Source organism: Canis lupus, chromosome 19 (assembly GCF_011100685.1).
Source record: "Canis lupus familiaris isolate Mischka breed German Shepherd chromosome 19, alternate assembly UU_Cfam_GSD_1.0, whole genome shotgun sequence".
Taxonomy (NCBI): domain Eukaryota; kingdom Metazoa; phylum Chordata; class Mammalia; order Carnivora; family Canidae; genus Canis; species Canis lupus.
In genome coordinates, this window is record NC_049240.1 from 19,005,770 (window position 1) to 19,023,010 (window position 17,241).

The 17,241-nt window shown below is 37.1% G+C and overlaps 1 long non-coding RNA gene across 1 annotated transcript; it reads right to left on the reverse strand.

Annotated features, from left to right (window-relative positions):
* Positions 1–390: 390 nt before the first annotated feature.
* LOC102155243 lies at positions 391–5,282 on the reverse strand. Its single transcript, XR_005373769.1, has 3 exons — positions 5,026–5,282; positions 2,760–2,891; positions 391–794 (listed from the first exon to the last, which is right to left on the reverse strand). It is a non-coding gene; the product is annotated as an uncharacterized LOC102155243 (long non-coding RNA).
* Positions 5,283–17,241: the final 11,959 nt, after the last annotated feature.

A 17,241-nucleotide genomic window follows, 5' to 3' on the forward strand; every position in this document is an offset into this window, starting at 1 on the left:
TTCTATCACTGCTCCTCCTACAGCTTGCACTCTGTCTTAAATGAATGAATAAATAAAATATTTAAAAGAAAAAGAATGTGAGGTTGAACTGTGTGATTTTAAAGATTTTTAAATTTGTATTTTTATTTATTTGAAAGGGTGAGCAAGAGTGAGAGAGAGCATGCATGACCAAGGGAAGGAACAGAGGGAGAGGAAGAAGCAGGCTCCCTGCTTCTCCAATATGGGGCTCAATTCTGGGACTCCAGGATCATGACCTGAGCTGAAGACTAAACTGACTGAGCCACCCAGGTACCCCAGAACTGTGTGATTTTTAAAAGGTCCTTCTCACCCTAAGAAACTATTACTCAAAATGAATTAGTTTTCTATTACTGGTTAATATATTACCACAAGTTTAGAGGCCTAAAGCAATATACATTTATTATCTTATAGTTTCCCTAAGTCAGAGATCCAGGCATGATTTAGCAGGGTTCTTTGCTTCTGAGTCTCTTACAAGACTGCAAGTAAGGATGGCCAGGGCTGAGGTCTTATCTGAAGACTTGACTGGGGAAGGAGCTGTTGTTGGCAGAGCTTCAGTTTTTCAAAGGCTCTTGGAGTGCTGTTGGCCATAGGTCACTCTCATTTCCTTGGTGGGCTTCTCCAACACAGCAATTTGCTTCATCAAAGTGTATCAGGAAGAGAATAGGTTTCTCTATCTCACTCTCATGTAACTTAATCATAGACATGACATCCATCATATTCTACTAGTCAGAAACATGTCACAGAAGCTGCTCTCATTGAAGATGGAGAGATTATTTCTAGACATGAAATGAAGGAGGTTTAGTATCAGAAAATCAATTAAGATAATCCACCATATTATCTTAATTCAAGGGAGAAAAACTTCCAATCCATGATCATCTCTACATACAGCAAAACAACAAAACAAAACAAAACAAAAACATTTGATAAAATTCAGCATTCACTACTGAGTAAAAAGACTTAGTAAAATAGGAATAAAAAATATACTTCTCTAATAATTTTTTAAAAGTGTTAGAACAACAGTAGCTAGTATGGCAAATTAATCACTCAATGATCCAAAGTAATAGCCTCCCTGTGTTCATGCCTTTTTAATGTGAATTTGCATCTCCTCCCATCAAGAGGTAAAGTCTGTTTCCCATATCTTGAATCTGAGCTGGTCTTGTGACTTGCTTAGGCTAATAGAAAGCCAAAGAATTAAACATGTGCCAGATTTAAGCCTAGGCCTCAAGAACGCTTTCATGCTTCCACTTTCTCTCTTGGATCTTTGCCTTCACCCTGAACACAAACCCTGGCTAGCCTGCTGGAGAATGAGAAATCACATGGAGGAAAGCCAAGAGTTGCTAGCCAAGTCCTGGAAGCAGAGGTACTCGTCATCAGATGGGTGCAGGCAGACATGTAAAGGGGTGCAGGTGATACCAGCCTGAATTGCCTACTTGATGTGCAGTATCATGAACTAAGTGAGTGGTTGTTTGACACCATTAAATTTCGAGGTCATTTGTTATGCAACGATAGCTAATTGATATAGCTAGCAAGTCCATAAAAATCCTCAGCTAATTTCCTTTGTTTTGGAAATGATAGCTTCTGGCTACATACATTATCCTTTCCACTCAAAAGAATGGAAGAAAAGAAGAGAGGGAGGGAGAAGAAGGGAATTCAGGTTATATCCAATTCTGTAAATTTGTGAATGATGACAAAGGGAACAAGTCATGAAAGGATTATTCTATATAGATAAGAGCTTTTAGTATTGATTTTTATGTGAGACTCGGGATACTAATACTTTGCTACTCTTCTAATAATAAAGTTATTTCTAAGAACATCTTGATGCATTTAAAGAGTAAGTGGCTTGAAAGAATTTTAGCTAGTTTATGCCTTTTTTCCTAACTCATATCTTAAAATTTAGATTAATGATAATTAGCCAGGCTTTATATTCATTTTTTGCTTTTGCCAAGATGCTTACTATAAGCTACAACATTTTAAATCACAGTGGAGACATTAAATTTCCAGAATCATATTACCTTCATCTTTTGGTTCAAAATTCATCTACCTCCCACATGTTCTTATGGCAGTTGAGCATTTTTCTCCCTTTTTGTGCAATTAAAATAAAATCCTTAAATTTCTGTTTCCTTTTGGAAAACTCCCAGCAAATGATGGCATTGTAGGATGATTTGGGGCACACTATCTCATTACTTCTTAATGCTTTTCATTTTTATTGCATGTTGCTAATTGCTCTGCATTAAGTACTACTTTTCCTTTCCTGGTGCTATGCATGATTTGCTATAAAGTACAATATAACTCAGATATTCAAGATTGCCCTTTGAGGATTAGCTAGTCATTCTAACTATCATGTGCTATAAAAATCGGACCTCTAGTTTAGATGACACAAAGCAATATAAATCTGGGAGAAGAGTCTGTCTGTTAAACAGCCAAAATCATGATTGAGTAGTCAATGTGAGTTCTAGCTTCTTCCAATGAAGTGATGGGCCTTGAGGATCCTTTGTAAGTCCCCATGATATTCTTGAATCCAACATAATTGAAGGGGATGAGTAATTTAAAATCTGTTTAGAATCTCCAGAATGGCCATTTAGTCCCAACTAAAAAACATTAAAATAGAGAAATAAATGAATGAATAAACTTAGTCCCGACTCCTGAGTCTAATATTAAATGAGTGAACTGAATAGCTTTTAGGAGTAAATGCCTTCCCCTCTTTATTTTTCTCTCTGAAGATCTATTTATTTTTCAATCACCTGAGCATGAAACAGTCTCCCGGCACTGTAGCTTTAAAATTGCATCACTGCTGAGAATTTTTCCCATCGTAGGTCTTCTCTGTTTGCTACAACCTCTTCCTGATATTTATTTTATAGATTTTTATGGAGCAACTAATATGATCATGACAATAGAGAGATTAAAAGTTTATGGTTTTGCCTCAGGAAGAGAAGACATTTAAGTAATTGTCTTAAGAACACTCCTTTGAAAGATATGGTTACTTCTATTATCATCAAGAAAGCTTTTTGGCATCTGTTCCTTAAGAAGCACACCCACAGTTCCTCCTCTTTACTAATAAAGAGAATTATGTTTTGGAGTCAATTTCCAAGCTGGGTTTTCCTACTTAGAAATGAATGCACTCTAGCCAATAAATCAAATTCTGAAAAACTGTAAAAAAATACTTTCTCAATTTCTTGGCTCTGACTCAGTTCTGGTAGGTTCTGATAGTGAGCTGGGAGCACAGAGAAGGTGCAAAGAGCTCCAAACACTCTTCTCTTCCCATTACCATCATTGGAATGCACAATTTGGCTTGGTCAAAAGCAGTGCTACTGTTAACCCCATGAGATAAAGAAGTCTGTTTCAGGCAAATCCTTTTCACATGTACCGCTTCCCCACTTTGTTTTTTGTTTGTTTCATTTTGCTACAAATAGACTCCTAAAATAGCCTGAAAATTGGGAATCATTTCACTAGCAAGACGATTATGTGGAAAATGTAACATAGTGTGAAAAAATTATGAAGCTTTGGGACCAGGTTGTATGACAATGATCCAGTTCCTCTTAATCATGCCATCCTCACGCCCAATCAAATTCCTGTCAAACTCTCCTTTCTAAGTTTTTTTTATTTCTTTACAGTCTGTCACCATGACCCTGATTTACCTCCTTTCTTCTGTTCTATGGCTTTTGGCTTTAATTTGAGCTTCCTATTTCCTGTCTTTCCTGATTCCAGTACATTTTAATTTTAATCATTTGGAAGCCAACTTCAATCTTATCACTGATGTTTAAAATTCTTTCGTTGTTCTCCATCACCCCAGGAAAGTTGAACTGATTTACTCCTTCATTCCTATATCTGCTCTTCCCTTACTGCCCTTATGCCTCTGCACTTGTAGTTCTCTTTAACTGAAACACCCTCCCCATCACTTCAAGTATAAATACCATCTTTCCTTCACAGGTCAGATCAGATGCTGCCTTATTGACAAAGCCTCCCTGATAATCTCCATAGAAACATAGCTAATCTATCCCTCCTCCCTAGCTCTGGTGGAAGAAAGAACTATTTTCCCTTTAATTTTCAGTTCAAATCACTCTGAAGTGCTATCTTGGAGAATGTCCTTCCCATTGGAGAGTCCTCTCTCCATGGTAACTCCAATTGCCCCAGATGTGCTTTCTCAGTCCCAGTGGACAATATTAATTATTCTTATCTTGTGGAGTGGGGAGGGGGAACCGGAAAATCTGCTCCATCAGCCAAGGGGCCTATCCTTATACCACACTTCATGTTCATTACTTGAGGATCTTTGTCATCTTGGACATGTACTAACACCAAGTCTGGCACAAAGCTGTCCTTCAAAGCTGGCACAATCCCTGTCCTCCAAAGAAATTCCTTTGGAGGTCACCTAAGATTACAATACTGTTGTTCTGACCATCACATCCTTCATAGGAAGGGGAAAAGGAAAAGCCTCTTTACTTGTAGGCACAAGCAGCTGCCTTCATCCCCCACCACTCAGAATGTTACTATTCTGAGGTTACATCTTTCAAGTCTACAACAATGTTCCAACAAAGCCTTTGCCCAATGTACTGTGGCCAGTGCCAGAATAGCTCATTTGCAAGAGATTTCAATCTCGGCCCCATGCCATAATTGCAGCCCTTTATCCCATGTCACTCCATCCCTTGCTGCCTGACTCGTATCTCATTCCCAAGGCTGAGGCTTCACGTAGCCCTCCATTCAGTTCAATGCCTTCAAGGCATCCAAGTACTTAGAAGCAGATATATTGGTTAAAATGCCTTTGATTTTAAGTATTAAAGCAAATAAACAAAAATGAACCAACAAGAAAAAAAATCTCAAACTGAATCTCAAATAATGAGATTCGCTGAGTGGCATAACTGTAAACTTTGAGGTAGGATAGGTTTGAAGACAATTTAATCCAATAGACAGCCCCTTTTCCTTGTGATTCTTGGCCCTGTCTTCCTCTTAGTATTGACTTCATCCTCATGGATGGTGATGGGATAGCCTTAGAGGTCTGAGCCTCACACTCACACATGTCAAGATCCAGAAAAAGAGTTAAGAGGATCACTTCTGCAAGCATTCCTGGGCCCTGAGACTGGGCAAAACACTTTCCAGGAGCCCCAGCAAACCTCCCTTCAGGTCTCACTGGTCAATTTAAGGACTCCATTCCTCAGCCAGTCACTGGTAAGGGGGAGTAATATTACCAATCAGGTTTACCCCATCATGAATTATATGGGTTGCACAGGTGGAGGGGGCACTCAAAAATGTGGGCTCCGTTAGGAATGACAGGAAAGAATGCTGAGCAGGCATCCACTAGAAGAGAATTTCACACGTGTCATAATAGCTGCCTTCTTTCTGAACTGGTGATATGGAAAACATCTCATATACATTGATTAAAATCTTAGATACTGCTATATTACTCAGTTTTTTTTCTTTTTTTCTCTTTTTTTTCTTTTTTTTCTCAGTTTATTTAAAAAAAACGCTTTTAAGAATCTTACAAACATAATGTGGAGTGAAAGAAGACAGATACAAAAGAAAATATATTCTATATGATTCCATTTATATAAAGTTCAAAAATAGGGAAGACTATTGTGTTATAAATAAGAGGGATAATGACTAGAAAGGGCATGAAGAGGCTGCTGGAGTAATGTTCTGCTTCTTGATTTATGCTAGTTATAGCATGGGTTTAATTTGTGAAATTCATCTAGCTGTACATATATGTTTATGTAGTTTTGGAGTATATATCCTACTTCAATTAAGAAGTTAAAGATAAAAAATAAAAGAATGTGAAGTGTTGCGTAAGGTATTATAGATACTATATATATACAGTCTACTCAATAGATTCAGGGACTTTATAGCTGGGGAGAGGGTTCACATAAGTCAGTAATCCATTACTATTATACTGTTAGGATATTTTCTATAATATGGGAGATCAAATCCAAAGTTGGGAAAGGCTTCACAGAAAGGATGACTGTAAGTCATACATAACACAAGGCATAATCATGAATTTACCTGGTGGAGGCTGAAGGGGTCTTTAGTACACAGAGATAACAGACTGCCTAAGAGTAGGTTGCTATGTCTGGATCTAAGTGTTTAAGAAAGGCACACATTGAGGCTAGAGAGGTCAACAGGGGCCTTTTAGGTTATATGAAAGAGGAAGACCTCATCCTGAGGGCAAAGGAAAGTCATAGAAGAAGATGGGCACAATCCATCCTTAGCAAAGAACACATTCTACTTGTGTGTCTAAGAGATTGGAAATAACATCCTTGAAGAGGTTGATAGGCATCAGGGTTTGGCTGAGAGGAATTAGGGGAAAGCAAACTGGCCTGCAAGATGGATAATCTAAATTCTTATACTCACTTTCCTGACAACCTTGATCTGTATCCACAGACCAAGTGGAACAAAGTAGGGGAAGAACACTATTGGATAGTCCCACTACTTAGGCACTAGGGTAGGACGGGCCTATTTATTTTATCTTGGTTAATAATCTCATTTATTATATGTCCATGCCATAGCTGTTCTTAGCCTCATATTATAGAAGATGGAATTGAGCCTCAGAAGGGCACTAGTGGCAGAGGTGAGATTCAAACCCAGGACTTCCGGGGCCCTTGGTGCAGCTCTTCCTGCAGTATGCCATGGAAGAGCCACAAGTCTCATCTCCCTGGGGCCTTACTTCCCCATTTGTAGGGTGAAGGATTTGCCTTTGGTTATTTCCAAGGTCCTTTCTAGTTCCTTCCAATATTTCATGCTATAATTAGTATGCAAATCCTTAACCCAGAGGTTAAATTAAAAAGTATGTTTTAACACACTTCATTTGCAAATTCTTGGTTGTATTTTTATTATTTTTTGTCATAGATAAATAGAGGATGGGCTTTCAGACATTTCTTTATCTGAAAGCCTAAATTTTACAGAAAATACAATACTACTTTAATAGTAATTAGATATCTGGAGGCTTTGAAGAAAATATTTATTTATTTATTTTGGAGAGAGAGAGAGAGAGAGCACATACAAAAGCGTGTGAGTTGCGGGGTGGGGAAGAGGGAGAAGAAGACAAGGCGACTCCCACTGAGTATGGAGCTCCACCAAGGGGCTTGAACCTATAACCCTGAGATCATGACCTGAGCTAAAATCAAGAGTTGGACATTTAACTGACTGAGCTACCCACAAGTCCCAGAAATCTGAAGGCTTTTTAAAGCCAGGCCTCTATATGTTAAAAAGCAATAATATGATTAATTGCTGTAAAATATCAGTAGAAAAAAATCACCTCCATTTGACAGAACAATGACTTCTTATAAATACTTAAGGACGGTGTGTTGTAATTTTTTGGTCATTAAGTCCCTATTAATTACTCATTGTTTCCTAATTCCTATGAACCTCACAAATTCATTCCATAATGATTTGTCTTAATGCAAAATAAAATGCCACTGCTAATATTACCTAGTATACTAGTGTCCAGTGTATTTGGTATCTTGGGCAACTTAGCCATTTAATGACTTAGATTTTTTTTTTTTTTTTGCCATTGCTGACACCAAATGAATACTCTATGATGGCAAAACCAAGAGGCTCCATGTAATCTTACCTTTTTCTCTCTAGTAAAGGAATTAACATTGCAACCTAGTGCCTCAATATTTATACTCTTGTGTTTGATACACAGTAAAATGTTAATAGTGATGCCCATAAGAAGGAAGTGGTTCTGTGGGAAAAGGAGGATGAAAAGGAAGTATCACTTTTCCTCATTAAACTTTGATATTGTTAGAATAACTTTTTTGGTTAAAATCTTTCCATATATTACATGTATAATTTTTATTTCATTTCTTTTTTATTATTTCATTTTATTTTTCATCAAAATAAACATATTCTTTAATCCCCTTCACCTATTTTACCAGCAAAAGTGGTTCTAAAAGGGGAGTTTATAGCAATATAAGCCTAATTTAAGAAGAAAGAAAAATCTCAAATACATGTATAATTTTCAAAAATAAAAAATACCAGTTACCTAGCTTTCAGAATTCTTTTTTTTAAAGATTTATTTATTTTTAGAGAGAGAGAGAGTATGTGCATGAGCACACAAGCAGGGGATGGGGCAGAGAGAGAGGGAAAGAATCTCCAGAAGACTCCTTGCTGAGTCTAGGACCCAGGCCCTGAGATCATGACATGAGCCAAAACCTAGAGTCCATGCTTAAATAAATGAGCCACCCAGGCACCCCTAACTTTTAAAATTTTTAAGAATTGGACATCTGGGTGGTTCAGTGGTTGAGCGTCTGCCTTCTGTTCAGGGCATGACCCTGGCATCCTGGGATCGAGTCCCGCTTTGGGCTTCCTGCTGGGAGCCTGCTTCTCCCTCTCCCTCTCCCTCTGCCTATGTCTCTGCCTCTTTCTGAGTCTCTCATGAATAAATAAATAAAAATTAAAAAAATAAAATTCTTAAGAATTAAATCATTTTGAACAACTGTGCAGCCTGCTAATGACCATATCTAGCAGAATCTTAAAAATACATGTTTTACTGCCATTATTTACAATAGTGGTGTTTTATGTTGAGAACACTATTTTCAAAAAAGCGTTTAATACTATTGACAGAAAGGATATGACAAAGAAACAGTTCTATTGAATATTCTCTGTAAGTGTGAAGGGTAAATGATATAAACAAAGTTTCACATCTAAAGGCAAGAAAATCTCTGAGTAATAATAGCAGTGCCCAAGAGCAATGAATCCCTAACAGGGGTGAAATGGGGGTTGGGCAACGAACACTGGAATGTTCACTCCCACAATTAGATTTAATTCTCAAAAGATTTCTTGAGTGGCCACATTATTCACTTAGAGACACACAGATGAATAAGATACAGATTTTTAATGACAAATTGTCAGGGTGATATCTACCTAAGGCACCCCGGAACTACTACTGCAGTAATGTTATTGGTGTTCAAGGGAAGGAATAATTAATTCTGCCCTGGGAGAGGCAAGGGCTGGTGGTGATTTTCAGAGCAGGTGACTATACTGGGCTTAAAGGAGAGAGAGAATTTCTCTGGACAAAAAGAAAGTAGGCAAGTTCATTTCTTGGGAATATAGGAGGATGAGCGTGAGGAACATAGGGGAAGGGAAAGAAAAAGAAAATAAGATGAAAATTGAGAGGGAGGCAAACTATAAGAGATGCTAGACTCTAGCATACAAACTGAGGGTTGCTGGACAGGAGGTTGGTAAGGGGATGGGGTAACTGGGTGATGGGCATTAAGGAGGGCATTTAATGGAATGAGCACTGGATGTTACATGCAACTGATGAAACACTAAACTCCACCTCTGAAACTTTTTTTTTTAAAGCATGTGTTTTAAAAGAATTGCTCAGCTGACAAGAAATCAAGAGAAATAGCCTAAAGCCACTTTATTCAGGTGCTTGGGAGGATGATTAAGGAGAGAGAGAAGTACAGGGGTGGCCAGCCTAGAATGTGAGCATTACTCACACTGTCCTCACATGTGAAATGCGGGTGTCGGGCAAGGAGATCTTGAGGATCCCAGCACTAATAATTCTGTCTGACAGCAGAGTGTTTTTTCTTCCAAGCCTTTCAATACACGCTACTGCTCTGAGCTCTGTAAACAGGCAGGACCCTTCGAAAGGCCATAGACATTGCCTTTTTCTACTCTGGAAATTTAGAGCCTGAGAAATTATTCAGGAGTTTTTAATTTTCAGGTAAAACTATAACATCAAGAATATTCAGCTGGGGGATCCCTGGGTGGCGCAGCGGTTTGGCGCCTGCCTTTGGCCCAGGGCGCGATCCTGGAGACCCGAGATCGAATCCCACGTCGGGCTCCTGGTGCATGGAGCCTGCTTCTCCCTCTGACTGTGCCTCTGCCTCTCTCTCTCTCTCTCTGTGACTATCATAAGTAAAAAAAAAAAAAGAATATTCAGCTGGCCAAATGCATCAAAGAAAAAGCCACTCCCATTTCCCTTTTTAAAATCCTAGATTTACCTCGTATAAAGTGAACCATGTAAACAGTGACTCCAGGAGGAAAAAAGTCACTTACCCAGGAGAGTGTTTAACTTTATTCCATCCCATCAATCATTTTATTAGCAGAATTTCTGGCTTTAGGTACAGAAAATACTATTTTGGAAAGAAATAAATATTAATATATTCAATAAACATCATTTATGAAAATGATGTATTTATCTAAAGGAGCAATTTGTATGTTTTAATAGGCTTATGTAAGAGTGAGTGCAATGTTAGGAAGTCATCCTTTAATAAAGACTTTTATTCAGAGAAACAACTTCCTGGTATTATGGGAAACTACACAAAATACATTGTTTGAATAAAGCATTCATTTGATTATGCTTATTTTATTTCAAATAAATTATTTTTAGCTTTTTAAAAAAGATTTTATTTATTCATTCATGGGAGAGAGAGAGACAGAGAGACAGAGAGACAGAGGGAGAAGTAGGGCTCCATACAGGGAGACCGATGTGGGACCTATCTCAGGACTCCAGGATCACGCCCTGGGCTGAAGGCAGGCGCCAAACCACTGAGCCACCCAAGGATCCCCTATTTTTAGCTTTTAAATGAGCTGTTGGAAAGTTCTGTCTCAATAAAGAGGCTACTATTGTTTTTCTTTGGGTTACCATATTTGCTTTGTCCCCAGAGAAGAGAATTTATAAACTTTTGTGTTTGCAAAATCAATGAGAAAAGAAATACTCTTTGGCAGTAGCTATGGAAATCTAATTTCAAATGTGTGTGTAATTTATTGGAAGAAAATAGGAAGGGAGGGAGAAGAAATCAATAAAATATTAGAATTTCATTAGATAAATATAATTCACACATGCAATGAGGACATATTTATCCTTGCATCTTTCCCATTTATCAGACATGAAAAAATGTTATTAAAACTCTGTTATCACTTTTATTATACCACCGTTTAAATTTATAGTATGCTAAAGTTCCCTCTGAGGTAAAATACACAACCTCATACAGAGTTTTTAAAATTATTCTGGAAGGAAATCTGTGTATAATGTAAGAGAAGAATATGATTCAGTAATTATTTGTCTTACCCCATAGATAACATTCAGGAAAATTCAAACCATTATTTCCATTATTGTAACTAAGGATACTATTTTTTTTTGTTCTAAGTAATGTATTTCTTTACAGTGGCATTAACTTCTCTGAATGACGATAATTCACTCCTAGTCTTTCCCATGGGAAGAATTACCAAACTTAGATAAACAATGAGGGAGGAAAACAACCCAGGTTATGGTCCTTATTTGAAATACATTTAATTAAGTATTTCAAATAATACATTTAATTAAGTACCTCAGTTCAACTCTATTTTGCCACTCCACTGATTATCTTGCAGCACTGTGCTTTGTTACTTATACACTTCTAAATACCTGTCAAGAAATAACTGTTGACTAAACGACTGGTTAATGTGTTCTCCCTTTTGCAGCTGAGAAAATATGTCAAAAACTCCCAGAGTAAAAACATAGGACTTATTTTCCCCCATCTTTAAACCCACTTCAAGAAATAGGAAAGAAAGATTTACATGCTTTATCTAAATTGTAATCTCAGACAAAGGGTGGGGTGTGTACTGTATGCTGTAAGGTTCCTATGTGTTACTTAATGGCTTGCAGACAAGAAACTAGGAGATTCCAGAATCGTGCTCTACTGAACACCACTAGAATTGAACTCAGTAACAGGATTATACACAAATGAGAGGTCCACAGCGAAACACAACTAGCTTTCTGTATAAGTAGGAAAGAAACACATGTATGTTGGTTAGATTTCTCGTGTATCAGATTAAATATGGGAATGTTAAGCAGAGAAATTATTCTCGCCATTGTGATAACTGTCAATATAATTAATTATATGTGCTTATCACCTTATTTCTGGTGAAACATTATGTATATTTTTAAAGATTCTATTTATTTATTCATGACAGACACAGAGAGGCAGAGACATAGGCAGAGGAAGAAGGCTCCCTCTGGGGAGCCTGATGCAAAACTTGATCCCGGGACCCTGGGATCACATCCTGAGCCAAAGGCAGACGCTCAACCGCTGAGCCACCCAGGGGTCCCAAAACATTTTACATTTTTATATGCAATTCTAAAACATGGCTGGAAGTTCCTTGACTGCAGGAAAAATTGTCTTTTTAAAGTATCATCCTACAGTGTTTTACACTAGTGATGTTCAATAAATATTGGCTGATTTAGAAAATGAAAGTAAGCAAAGATCAAATTTAATTTTAGCAATTTGTTTTTAAACTTTTTTCTTTTTTTAAAAAAATATTTATTTATTTATGATAGACATAGAGAGAGAGAGGCAGAGACACAGGAGGAGGGAGAAGCAGGCTCCATGCAGGGAGCCTGACGTGGGACTCGATCCCGGGATTCCAGGATCACGCCCTGGGCCAAAGGCAGGCGCTAAACCGCTGAGCCCCCCAGGGATCCCCTAAACTTTTTTTCTATTTACAAAGGTAACACATGATTAGTGCTGAAAATGTGATAAACACAGAAATGCTGAAGGAAAAATCCAAAAGTCATCACAAATCCTAAACACCTTTCCCCACTTGCCTTTTGCTCTCCGAAATAGGTGAAAATTCTTATGGTCTTTTTACCATGTTGGTTTGTAGAAAAAAATGATATAAAGCTATATAAAAAGTTCAGTTTTTATTTTATGTAGATCATGAACTTTTGCCCATGTCAACAAATATTTTTCCACAACATGACCTTTGGGCCAGTATAGTATTCTATTGCATGGGAGCACCATAATTACTTTTTCAAAATTCTATTGTTTCTATTTTTTCCATTATAAATTGTGGAATACTGTGAATATTCATGTTCATATTATATCAAATGCACATAGCAATTAATAATTACTCAAATAATTGAGCTCCAATAAGGGAGGATGTTTAAAAAGAGACAAAGAATGGAGTTAAATGGGTTTATACAATCATGTAGTACATATTTTACATTTTCATATAGAAAAATTACTAATCTTTGGGGGCCTAGGTGGCTCAGGTGGTTAAGTGTCTGACTCTCGGTTTTGGCTGAGGTCATGATCTCAGGGTCATGGGATGGAGCCTCAAGAAGGGCTCTGCACTCAGCAGGGAGTCTGTTTGAAATTCTCTTCCTCTCCTAATGTCCCTCTCGTCTACTCTTTCTCTCTCTCTAAAGTAAACAAATAAATATTTTTTAAAAATTACTAATTTCTTGAGTTCTGAAATGTGACCAAGAAATAAGATACTAAGATTTTACAGGAAAAAAAAATATGCCTTGATAAAGAGATTAATTTCTTTTTTAAAAATAAAATGATTATAGATAATTAAAGCCTTAAATTATTTAAAATAGAGCAAACAAAAGGCTTAGCATTTGTTTTCTACATCATTTATCTTATCTCAGTGAGTTGCTAATATATATATATATATATATATAAATTCTTGCTAATTCAGGAAAGTTTAAAGAGAAGTACATTCCAGATAAATTATATAAATGCTCAATACATTGATACATAAGCATTGATCAATTCAATCTTGACTTGTGTCACATGCAAAAATCTCTATGACTTCTACAAGACTCTAAAATACTAGACTATTATTACTTACTTAATTACAAAGTATGAGAATGGGATGATCTGTCATAGGCCAACATCATTTTTCTATAATTCTATCACCAACACAGATGATGAAATAACTCAAAAACTATCTCAGAATATGTCATTTAAACAATTAGTTCATGAACTATTTATTTCTACTCTTTTCAAGCCACCCTCATAGTTGATGACCTTCTCTCCCCCTTAACCTAAAATCTTCTATGGGAGATAAAACATCAGACTGTTAATAAAAAAAAAAAAAAAGACTTTGGGGGAAAAGATTATTCCTTAGGTTAGCAGTGTCTTATCCAACTTGATTCCTTGCACCCAAAGTAGCTTTATATCTTAAGTATGGGCCAACAAGTGAAAGAGTAATAAAGGAAAGTTTTTTTTTTTAATAAAGGAAAGTTTTAAGAGAAAAAGAAACAAAATGGATTTAAGACATGACATGGATCAGAGAGATTCACAAAGAATCTAGAACTTCAGCTCTAAAGAATTCAGAATATTCTCAGAATTAAAATTTTTATTCTAGCCCTGTAAATGCATGTAGTTATAGCCTAATAAGAACATAAAGATGATCAAGATTTAGAGAGAATTCTATTTAGATAAATACATTTAAGAAGTGCCTAGGTCCACATCATCACCATCACTTCCTTCCCTCACTACCATATTTACCAGTTCACATCATTACCTATAACAAAAGAAGGTTCTGGGAAAAAATCAAATTCTCCAAGCATTTATTAAGCACTGGGTTGCTTGAACTCAAGAATGAATAAACATAGTCCTCATCCTCAAGAGTAACATCCTGAAGGGAAAACAATTTGTAAAAACAGTAGTTGTCCATAAATAACACATTCTGAAATGTATATTTTTGTCATGTTAAAGAGTTAATCTATATTGTTACCCTTTCTCCAAACAAGAAGTGACTCTTCACATGTTTCTACTTGCCTCCATTTCCCACTGCTCACCATGTTGTGATGATCAGATAGTATTAAGTGCTTTCTTGATAGTTTGGTCTTGATTTAATGTAAGGTCAGGCAGGAGGACTGCATGTTTTCCTCCAGGCACATTCCCCTGTACCAGCAGAGGCATGGCACAACAGAGTTAGTTCTGCCAGGTGAAAATGGGGAAGGAAGAGAGGGCAAGGGCATTGAGATCATTACACAGGGAATGGTAATACTGATGATCCTAAAATCTAAGTTGGGTAAGAGGGCATGTGGAATAAAGAAAAGGGTAAGATTGATGGACGGGATATTCTGAAAAGATTGGAGTATTGCTGGAATTGTGCAACTGGAGGAAGTCAACTGCCTCTATAGGAGGTGGTAAGATCAGAGAATGAGGAGTATGAGATGGAAATGCCAGAGAGATTTTAGGCACTGGTTATGACAATTTCTAGGGTGTGATCACGGAGTTCATGACTGAGGTAGAGGGCAGGACAAGATAGAGGAAAGGAGTTCAAGAAACTTGAGAGGCTAGGGTGTTGGAGATACCATCTGCATATATTGAATCTTCAGGATTAATATAGGAAAAGTGCTGGAGAGAGTAACAGTGAGTCAGGAGCTAAAATCATAGAGAAATTAGGAGTGACTCAGGCATAGGTTCATGATCCCATCCATAAGAGTTAGTTGTAAATATCATTTGATGACATTAGATTCAAGCTGGGGGTCAGGGGAGAGAATGGTCTACGCAGGAAAAAAAAAGAAGGAGCAAACACATCTGCCCTGATTTTATCCACACTGATTCTACGTCTATAAATACAAAGCGTGTAGTAGAAGAAAGAGCCCCGACTTGAGAAGACTGTAGGGGAAGAAGCATCCCCAGAAGACAGCCAGGTTCTCTTTAAAGCAAGAAGGTGAAGGAAACTCTCAGAAAAGAGGTTGAAGATGTAGCAGATTGTGCTGACCATGGTTCATGAGTTCCAGAAGGCACAATGGAAGACATTCAGGAGTTTGATGAATGATGTGTGGGAGGTGTGATCAGAAGTAGAAATGTGCAAAGGTGATGGGAAAGGAGGGTTCCCTGGAGTCTAGAGTTTCTCATGGTGAGTGACATAAACGTGTAGCTAAAAGACATAATGAAGACAGTCCCAGTAGACTCAAGGCAGACAATGTAGTTCTCGGTAAGCTGTAACTGCTGTGGGTCATAGAAAGAAGATGCCCAGAATATTCAGAGCTCCTTCGTGTCCTCAGCAGTTACAGATAAGGAGGCAAAGAAGAGCTCTCTCAGAGGCTTCTTGACAGCTGTTGATGAGGGTGCATGACCAGGGAGATATATCTTATTTAATGCTAGATTCACTGCTGCTCAGGACTGCTGATGGGAATTGAAACAACTACATTCTCCTTATAGGGTAATTTCTTAGTATCTAAAGACACAGAAAGTGTTTATATATTTTGACTCAAAAATTTTAGGAATTTTCCTCACATGCTCTCATGTGATAATCCAATTAGAAGCAAATTAAATGATGAATGGTTAAATATAGTATATCCATATTATAAAATAGGGTAGATAGGTTGTTAAACAAAAATTAAAAATTGCAGAATAGTAACTACACTGTAATTTCATTTGTATCTTTTAGAAAGCAACATAGAAACCTCTATTGGATTGCAAATGTAGCAACTACTTCAAAGAATTTACTATGTGGAGGGTACTGTTGTAGGTGTTTTATGGATTAACTTCCTTACTCAGTTATGTACTACTACTATTATTGCTATTTTATGGATAAGGAAACTGAGACCCAGCAAAGATAAGGAATTTGCCCCAAACTCCCAAAATATTAAGGACTAGAGCTTGAATTTTGGCCCAAACACCCTGACTCCAGAGTCTGTGCTTTTAAATACATTAAACTGCCTATTAGTTATATAAATATAAAGAAAAAAATCCTGAAACAATATGCCCCAAACTCTTAACCGAAGTTACTTTTGAGGAGAACAGGATTGATGGAGGTAGAAAGTGAAAATAATTGTTAGTTCTTACTTTGACTACTTCAGGTTTTCATAAACTTTTAACTACTGAAATATGTTCACCTGTAGAGTATGTTAGGTTTTTTCTTTTTTTTTTTCACTCACTTAAAAAAAAAAAAGTTGCTATACAATTCCAGTCTGCACCAGGGTTATACACGGTACAGTGGTGGCATTATTTAAAAGGGTAAAAGTATAGTGATCAACTTGCCTCAAGGAAGGAAACTTCAAGGGGGAGATTTTTGAGTCTTTTTCTTTCTTTTTTTTTTTTTTTAAGGATTTTATTTATTTGAGAGAGAGAGCATGAGAGATAGCACAAGCAGGAGGGAGGGGCAGAGGGAGAAGCAGATTCCCTGTTGAGCAGGGATCCTGATGTGAGACTCAATTCCAGGACCCTGGGATCAGGACCTGAGCCAAAAGCAGACACTTAACTGACTAAGCCACCTAGGCACCCAGAGATTTTTGAGTCTTTTTTTTTTTTTCTAGATTTTTGAGTCTTAAAGGATGAAGAGTTTGCCAGGAAGATGTTTAGGAAAGGATGTATAGTTGGTACTCTATAACTGTTTTTAATGAATGTGTTCTAGGCAGAGTGACATATATACAAAGTCTCAAAGGAAAGGTAGTAGGAGATAAGGTTGGAAGGATATAGGCAAGGGCCATATCACCAGAGGTCTTATGTGTTAAGTAAAGGACATTATCTGGCAGCAGTGAGAAGACTTTGAAGGGTT